The following is a 10014-nucleotide window of genomic DNA, read 5'->3' on the forward strand; positions in this document are numbered from 1 at the left end:
TCAAAGACAGGGAGGTCTTACTGCTCATGAAGTAGAAAGGAGGCTAATCAGAAGAATCAGAGCTGTAGAGACTTTGGCAATTGTGTTGTTCAGTTTTCTTACTCAGAAAATGAGACAAGTGAAGACGAAAGAGTCTTTAAAAATGAGGTTGCATACTCCCTGGCTCATAGAACCACATTATTTCAACTTCCCATAAATATACTTCAAAATGGACCTACGTGATTCAGTGTTAACATTCTCTGTGTGAATCATTTAAAGTCACTAGCCTAAACAAGTATGTGGTAGGCCTTTAGGGCCTGTTTCATTTCCCCAATGAGTTAATTACCAATGTGTCAGCCCTACTGAACTCTGCCATTTAAAATAGAATTCAATAGAACATGATGATGCTTTCATTCCCTGGTAGAAAAAAAGAATAAAAAGGGTGTAAGATTAGATTATAGTCAAGAGGGAGAGGAGAAATAAACACATCCTTACAGCAGAAAAAAATCAGATTTAACTCATACCCAAACAGAATTCAAATTATCTTGTGTGTAAAGCTAGACTTTCTCATTCAAAGTAGCATTTATTACATAAACAAAGCATGTTATTAACATTTTTCTTCAAAGAAATTACAAAAGGAGAAAGTTGTCTTTGCTATAGCTGGTACTGAGAGTGATCCTCAACTACCTGCTACAAACAAGTTGTACCAATGTGAAACAATTTGTACAAATTTCAGTGTCATTGGAGAAGTGAGAACATTCTCTACTCTTATCATTCTTCACTGGTCAACTCTTTAGTGAATCAAAACTAGCCAAATGTTATGTTGAACCATCACTTTTTGAATGTAGCTGTTATATAAAATAAACTGTCTCACATCCTCAGCAATTTCTCCTAATAAAGATTACTGGAATTTTTTATATTTAAAAATATATAGTTGTCTTTTACCTTTTATATTTACTGGGGACACAAAAATATATTTATTGAGGTTCTTTATACTACTGGGTTATTAAAGGAGAATTACTTTGTTCAGAATACTATATGATAAATCTCATAGATTAATTTTCTGTACTGATTGTATCTTAAATCTTACAGGAAAGTACTAATCAAAGTGGGGGAAGTGATAGATCAGAATCCTTGCAAGTGAAAGGCCCTGAGTTCAAGTCCCAATATTGCAAAACAAACAAAAGAAAAACCCCCAAAGCCTAATCAATGTGTCTACACAATTCTTTGAGGAATATTTTATGTATATTGTCTTTACTTCCTCTAGTTTTCCCTTGCTTACTCCTGTTTGACTTTCATTGTTATTATCATATTGTCTATCACAGTTAAATTAAAATCTTCCTCTCTTGTTCTATACAACCAGGAGCCCACAAAATGCTAATTTTCCTTTTACAGCTCTGCTGTACAATTTTTAAAATAATTTGACCTTCTTCAAAACATTCTTGTCATTGATACTGTAATATCTTTCCCATTGATCTTTCTGATAACACTAGCAGTGGCATCTCATTCCACTTACTGAGACACTTCCAATATGATATTTACACACTTGGGCACTTTGAACAAATTCACTTCCTTCACCAAGTTTCCATTTCTCCTCTAATTCTTTCCCTTTGCTCACACAGCATTTGGTAATTTTTACTATACATACATATGTATATCATACAAACTTCTTTTTGAATTACGTCAATTCTAATTTTCACCACGCCCAAGCTATGTTCTGAATGCTAGATTATGGTTAAAAAGGAAAAAAAGGAGGAGGAAAAAGAATAGGAGCTAGTGTGGTGAAGGTGTGTCCTTTCTCATAATTAATAGAAATATCTATATGAAATGTTCCTATAGAAGTTTGCAGATAACTATACCTCAAGAAAAAAACAACACAGGACCTAAAAGAATATCTATAGAATATTTTTCATGTTTGAAGATTGTTATATCGTTTACATATTGGGTTGATGTCAGTAAAATTACAGTAATAGAATTGAATCATTTTCATTTTTTATTCAATAAATGTCTGTATGGATTATTTAACATAATCAGAACCACTTCAGAGTCTGATACTGATCTTTTTTGTTGTTTATTTTTAAATGTATCACATAAATTTGGTAATTATTATTCAAAAATTTTTTATTTAGACAGCTATCCAGGATAGTTATAGCCTTAACATTTTGCTTACATTCTATTGCTACTAAAGCAAATCAGCACTTCTAGTACTCTAAACAGAGCCAATGAAGTAAATCTGGCTCCACTATGTACATTCTGATTTAGAGATTTGAAAATTCAGTCTCATAAATTGAGCAACACAAGAAGTTATGAATCATGGTGAGCTTTCAAAGTTGTATATGAATTGGAAACCAGACCCCCAAATGAGACTGTGAACAAAAGCCAAACCACAAATAACATAATTCTGCTTACCAACAGGGAATCAAAATGTCTCTTCTTGTTTTGAAGTTCATTGAAAAATCAATTAGGAGCCAACTCATGTGTCCAACCAGAGAAATCAAATTTAACTCATTTCAATTTGTTGTTTTGAGTCTCAGTTTTCAGGTGTTTATGCTTAATTTAAAGAGGTTAGTTTTTAAAGTTCTTATTGTAAAATTATTTTTAAGAATAGAGAAAAGTTATAATCATCTAAATAATTCTACTATTGTACTATCATTATCATTTTAGTTTATTTATTTTTTTTATCTGTATTTTGGTCGGTCCATGGGGCTTGAACTCTGGGCCTGGGTGCTGTCTCTGAGCTCTTCAGCTCAAGGCTAGCTCTCTACCACTTGAGCCATAGTGCCACTTCCATAATCATTATTATTTTAAATAATGCAAAACATCCATTCTTTTACTCTTATAAATATAAAATGGCATAGTGTTATTTAATATTATTCATCTGAAGGTACAGAAATGATTTAAATTATCAGCACTGAATATTTCATTATGCATTTCCAAAATGATTGAAACATTTTCTGTATTTCTTCTCAAGACTAGTTTATTTTTCCTCTCAGCCAGGCTAGTCTCCTTGCTTCTCTCTTGTATGCTTATGTATACTGCTCATGTAACACTCATCATTTAAAGTAACTTATAAACCTTAACAAACATTCACAGATACAGATAAATGGCCAGACCACCCTCATGTAGCCATTGCTGAGCCTCAAAGATTAACATCTTGCCAATGTTCTTTCATCAATGTACCTTCCTTATTTGCTTTCCCCTTTCTTGAAGTGTGTTTAAAAGAAATTCTTTAACAATCAGATCAAATTGCTCACAACTTTCTAATTGCATCTCATCTTAGTAGAAGCCAAATCTTTTGTGACAGCTTACAAAGCCTATGGATCTATGTCTACATTGTCCCCAATGCTGTTTCCTGCCAACATCCACTTCTGCTATAGCAGAAGGTCCAAAAAGATAGTCCCAAAAGACTGTAGTGTGAAGAGGGCTCTTTCATGCACAGATCACTGGTTTTGCAGATGTTTACTTATGACCAGTTTCCAATTTTCTGTTATAACTGGAATACTCCAAAAGTGTTACTATGTTATTATCTTAACTGTGCATTATTGATATTGTTAACTTTGATCATTTGATTAAGTGATGTTTGCCAGATATCTCCAATTAAAACTAAATTAGAAAGGATGTAATCCTAATTGAATTTATAACATGAAAAAGAATATATTTCAAATAAATTATTAAAATGATGCTGCATAATAACCAGTTGTGTTACAACCATTAGGATGGTTCTGAAAACGGAGGGAAGGGACATTTGCTTTCAGGATCCAAACCATTATAAACTCTAAGGAATACAATATTCTAAACAATTTATATTCTCTACATAACTTTTAGTATGCATTCCTAGGTTCATGCTTCATTCTCTTACAAACTGCAGCACTGTTCTTTTATTTTAAAGGAATTACATACTGATATTAAATCCTGAAATTGGTATTCAAATAGTAAAGGCTTTTATATTTTTTTCTAATTTTAGGCTTAATTATTAATGAACAAAGTGCTTCAACTGTTTAGGAAATATATTGTTTCTTCAGAAGATCTGTGAGTTTCCTTTTGTTCATTCATTCATCCACTATGTCTTGGGCATGTTTTCCTTTCCTTTGTGGTATCACTTACCCTTAAACACAAACAGGGTGCAAGAGACAAGAGGGAATGTAGACAAGTCTCTTACTATTCTACTATCCAGTGAGTAACCTCCTGTGTTCTACACACATGGCAAGCATCAATTGACCACAGCAATCATATACAGCTGCCAAACTATTTTGGCAACTGTGTGTGTGTGTGTGTGTGTGTGTGTGTGTGTGTGTGTGTGTGTGTCTTCACTCACACAAAACCAATATCCTAACAACTATGTATGATAGACAACTATCATATTATCATGTAATTATTGTTTTCTTATCATATACAACCCATCTGGGATCTGCATAAATATGGCCTCCTTCCCTTACCACTCTCATTTTACTTGTCTTTCCCAACTAGCTCTTCAAACTTGAGTAATTCTGTGCATTTCCTTTTTTTCCCCCAAATAAAACATTCTCAATCCAAGTTACTTGTTTAGCTCTTGATTTTCTTCCATTCTATTTCTCATTTTCCCTTGCTCTCTACCACAGCAAATTTTCATGGTTTGGGTTCTTTATCTTTCAATCTTCCTCAGCTTTCAAGTTCCCTGTAACATTCTTCTATTATTTACTTCTTAGTCACAAATGTCAGTTCTGTTGATGCTCATTTAGACATAATAATGGCAGATCCATGCTTAACAATATTTTGTATTCCAATGATTTTACTCATTCTTGCACATGCTCTACCTCCACAAGCATTTGTCTACATAGTGGTTCCAAGTTTGGATTATGTTTCAATTTTAGAGAGATTTTAATTACAAAAGGTATAATTTCTATTAAATGTGATATTTGAATTCTTCCTTTATAAAAATAAAGATGTTTTTTCTTTTATTTAAACCTTAAAATTCATGATGCATTTTTCTTTATAATATATAAAACGTATTAATTGTAATATCATATAATGTATATTAATTATTATTCATTTATTATTTTTAAGGCTCACTTATTTTTTCTCATTTCATTGTTGTTTGGTTTGGGGGAATGGCTAAAGTTCAAGCCCAGAGAAACACATGTTAAGAACTATTACTGAGTTACATCCCTAGCCTTACTTTTAAGTTCTCATTTTTTAAAAAATCTGGTAAATTTGTTACCCATACTTTCTACCTTCAAATTTTTTTAAAAATCTGGTAAATTTGTTCCCCATACTTTCCACCTTAAAATTTAAAAAATTATTTTCTGTTGCCTCTGGATAATTTTAGCATTTATATATGTAAGGTTGTCAAATTTATCAATAGCAGTATAACATCCTGAGTTGGTGAATAGTGCATTTTTAATTTTTAGGATTATTATGCCCTCTAAAATATTTGGAGCATACTAAAAATTAATCACTGCTTATCTGAAACAAATTTAATTCAATGTTCTATAACATAGCTGTCAGCTAAAAATATATATAAGATTTTAAAAACAATTTTATTTGCCTATTTCAATAATACAGGGAATTAAAAACAATCTTATCTGCCTAATTAATTTGCCTAATTAATCACCTCCAATGATTTCACAATTAAATAACAGATGTAGTGGTTGTTAAACTAATTAACATAGCATCAGCCAAAATGGGAAGAAAGCAATTTCCAACAGAATTATAGGTTTTCACCAAATATTCTGAAATTGTGTCTCTTAATAAGGATTTTAGTGTGATTTAAGTAAAGTTTCCCTTTTTAGACTTATAGTCAAATTTCTCCTTTTTTAAGAAGGGTTATGGAGTACTTTCCCTCTTTCTAAGGGCTAATTCTTGTTTGCTACACCAAGCATTGAATAAAAAAACTAATCTCTAATTAGTCTATTATTTCATGCTAACTCTCTGGAAATAAGCACATCAATATTTTATTTCAAATTTAATTGCACATTGAATAATTGGGACAGAACTGATATTGTAATAATCCTAAACCTTTTCTGACTATAGATCCTTTTAACAACTTGATGGAAGGTAAGAACATTTTTTTCCCAGAAAAACAGCATGCATACACAGGCACATATAGTTTAAAAAAAACTATATTTTGTAATTTAATTGTATTGTCAAGGTGATTTACAGAGTGCTTACATTTACATATGTAAGGTATTGAGTACATTTCTTGTCATATTTGTTACCTCTCCCTCATTTTTCTCCCACCTTCCTTCCCCTCACCACACCCCCCTCCCAAGTAGTATAGTTAATTTCCAACATATTTTATTGCTGTATGTAGTTTTTTACTACTGTTTCTGAGAGTTTCCATGTGCTTTAAAGACCACCCATAGACCACAGATGCAAATCCTGACAATACTGGTTTAATGAAAGAGATTATGAATTTAATGTATTTAATGTGTACTAATGATCCATGTTTAAATGTTGAATTTTTATTGTTTCCTGTTTTTTCAGTCAATGTATGATCCCAAATGTAAAGTAGCTCACATATTAATACATTCTCAAACCACAAACTTCTTGAATTATTCAGTTCCCTAATCAGCAATGACAAATTAACATTTAACAATCCACCTAACTTTACATGTATGATTCATATGATGAGAGATTTAGTGTACTGTGCTCCAGTGATTGTAGACAAATGCATATTTTTTTCTAATTATTAAAGTAATTTTTCTGAACATTGTAAGAATACATCATTCTCTGGAACATTCCATGAGTCTGATTAGCAGTTGAAAATCATCTCAACTAATTTAGGGAAGTAGCTATTAGCCAGTTTTGCTGTTCAAAACTTATTAGCTAAGATATTAAATTAAGGCAATTGGCCTGACAACATTAAAATAATGCAGAAACAATGGGAATATATTAACACAATAATTTTATTAACACAACTCCACAGCATTCCAAAGGGATTTTTAAAATTAATAATAGCTTTGAGTACAGATACAGAAAGTTCTTATTTTCTCATTTTTCTGTATAGTCTTAATTCAAATACAAGTTATTTTTGTCACTGAATGACAATACTTTTATATATCTTTCTCAACTTTTTTTCTAAGATAAAGATGAGGCTATATATAACTAAAGTGCACAATCATTAAGCAATCAAGAAAACCCCATCTTCTACAAACGAACGGCTGTTCTCCTGTGTTTCCTTCCAGATTAGCATGGAGTGGTGAAAGTGAGGAGAAAAGACACCATGACTCATCTCATGAAGCATAAAGCATTTCCACTCCGTTGCATGTTTGTGCCTTTCACAGCTGATTGTTGTTCATGGTAAGGTACAATGCACTTGCTCACAAATGCCCACAGATCCGAAAGCTGAAAGGACTGCAGAAGATACCTGTTTGGATCATGTACAAGTACTCATCATAATGATATACAGGCCTCAGGTGGCCTCAAAAATCTTTTGCCTTGTGCTGGAGATACGGCCTAGTGGCGAGAGAGCTTGCCTTGTATACATGAGGCCCTGGGTTCAATTCCCCAGCACCACATATACAGAAAACGGCCAGAAGTGGCGCTGTGGCTCAAGTGGCAAAGTGCTAGCCTTGAGCAAAAGGAAGCCAGGGACAGTGCTCAGGCCCTGAGTTCAAGGCCCAGGACTGGCCAAAAAAAAAAAAATATTTTGCCTTGTTCCTAGATAAAACCTATGTATGGATACCACATCATTACAAACTCAAAGGAGTCTGTGACCCAAAAGATGCAAGACAAAGTCTTACAAGTCATTAAAGGTAAATTTCAAGATTCATTCATTACAGTAGGGTATTAATGTGTTGCTTTGTATATATAATACAGATGTTGAGCTTCTAAAACAGAATCTCATTCAAAAAAGTCACTCACTGATCATTTTCAATTTAAATATCTTATGCTACCTAGGTTGTTACATGTTTTTAATTCATTAATTATTATTTTCAAGTAATTGTACAAAACGGTTCTAAATGGTACCCTAAATGGCCATATTTCACATTATCATACTAAATTAAACATGGTAAGCATTATGCTTCTCTCTTATATAATAGATATTTTCTATCATATAAAGTTGTCTCTGTTTCAATGAAGAACAATCACTGAGATTGAAATACTTGAAAAGCAAAACATTAATGACCTTCAAATGAACTTTCTCAGGAAACCATGTTATGAATCAGTAGGAAAGGTTGATGACTATGTACTTGTTTTATTTAAAAAAAAAAAAAGGAAAAAGAAAGAAATGGACCTGCAAAAGATAAAACTGCTCTTACATAAAGTTGAAATTGCTCTAATATTTAAAAATATTTACATTTCCCCAACATATGTTATATTGAAATATAATTTTAACAATCTGTGACTGGGAATGTGGCTTAGTGTTAATGCTTGCCTTGCATGTGTGAGGTCCTAGGTTTGTTTCCTCAGTACCACACTAAAAATAAATCTAATATAGATATATGCGCTGAAACACAAAAAGTTTACATATTTGTGTTTGATCTATTATTTGAAAACAATTATAGAATAGTGTGGTATCAGTCTTCTACCTTTTAGTAACTAAGAAACATAAAACTCTAGTGCATATTTTATTAATATTAAGAAAATCCCAAGTCGGGCTGCAAGCATGGGCTGGGCTCGGGGTCTGCTCCCCACCTCGTGGAGAGCACTGTCCAAGGAGGTGAAGGAGCATGTGGGCACAGACCACTTCAGGAACAAGTACTACTATATCCCAGAGTTCAAGAACTGGAGAGGACAAACTATACAAGAGAAAAGGATTACAGAGCAGCAAATAAAAATGAAGTAGACTATGAAGTAGGGACCATCCAACAGAATGGGAAGCTTGGATTAGAAAGACAAGAAAGTCTCCACCAACTATGGAGGAAATACTAAAGAATAAAAAATATAGAGAAAAAAAAATAAAAGGCCAAGATTTTTATGAGAAAGAAAAACTGCTTGGCAAAGAGAGGAAAGAAGAGCTCTTGCCTCCACCTACGCAAACTGAGATAAAAGGGCATGCCTCTGCTCCACACTTTGGAAAGGAAGAACCCTTGGTGGCTCCCACCAGCACTAGCAAAACCTTCCAGCCAGGATCCTGGATGCCACAAGGTGACAAGAGACACACCCAATGAATGTACTATGGAAAACTCACTTACTTACATGGATATGACTATTTTAACAAATGAAAGCCGTAAAAAGTCCACTACTTTGCATTTCTCTTATGCACTAACTGTACTCCATGCAGCTTAAATGTTCACTTTTGGCATGGCCTAACTCCTTTTAGACTTGAATCCTACTCAAGACTTAGTTATCTTTATGTGTTATAAATTTGCTTACAATTATTTCCCTTCTTTGATTTCTAACCTTTGAAGTGTGTCCTGTACCTGTGAAGGCCTAACAGGACACATCTTAGTAGAACTAAACAGAAGGCTCTCCCACAAGTGAATCAGGGTCTCATAAGATTCTGAAGGACTAAATCGTGAACATAGACATATTATGTAAACATAAAATTTAGATAATAACAAAGAAACCATAGAGAGCTTAATGCAAAGATGAGACAAATGCAGCTTTTGAAAGAAATCAAATTAACAGGAGAAAATCAATCATGAAAACCTGAAAGGACAACAAGGAGAGAAATGGGATGGTAATTGGAGTTCATGAGAAAATTACACTGAAAAGAAAAAAATGGGAGAGTTTTCAAAGCAAAAAGAAATTCCACTTATAATTGAGATTCAGTGGCTTGTATATTGAAGAAAAATATGGATGTCATATACAAAATTTACTTTTTGCCTGGAACTGGTGGCCCATGTCTATAATACTAACTACTCTAGAGTCTGAGATCCATGTGCTTGAGGTTTGTAGCCAACCTAAAGAAGAAAAGTCCACAAGATTGCATGCCCAATTGCCCAGCAAAAAGCTGGGCTGAAGGTATGGCTCAAGTGGTAAAGAGCCTGCCAAGCAAGCTCAAGGCCCTGAATTCAAACCCTGATGCTGGCAAAAAAAAAATAATAAAAATATTTCGGAAGGTTTATATGTTTCCTAGATTTGGACAGTTAGGTTTTTATTATTTTAATA

General features: G+C 33.1%; 1 pseudogene; it reads left to right on the forward strand.

Moving 5' to 3' along the window:
• Positions 1 to 8566: 8566 nt before the first annotated feature.
• On the forward strand, positions 8567 to 9195 carry LOC125349951 (annotated as a pseudogene).
• Positions 9196 to 10014: the final 819 nt, after the last annotated feature.

The sequence above is a fragment of the Perognathus longimembris genome, chromosome 4 (genome assembly GCF_023159225.1).
Source record: "Perognathus longimembris pacificus isolate PPM17 chromosome 4, ASM2315922v1, whole genome shotgun sequence".
Lineage (NCBI taxonomy): Eukaryota > Metazoa > Chordata > Mammalia > Rodentia > Heteromyidae > Perognathus > Perognathus longimembris.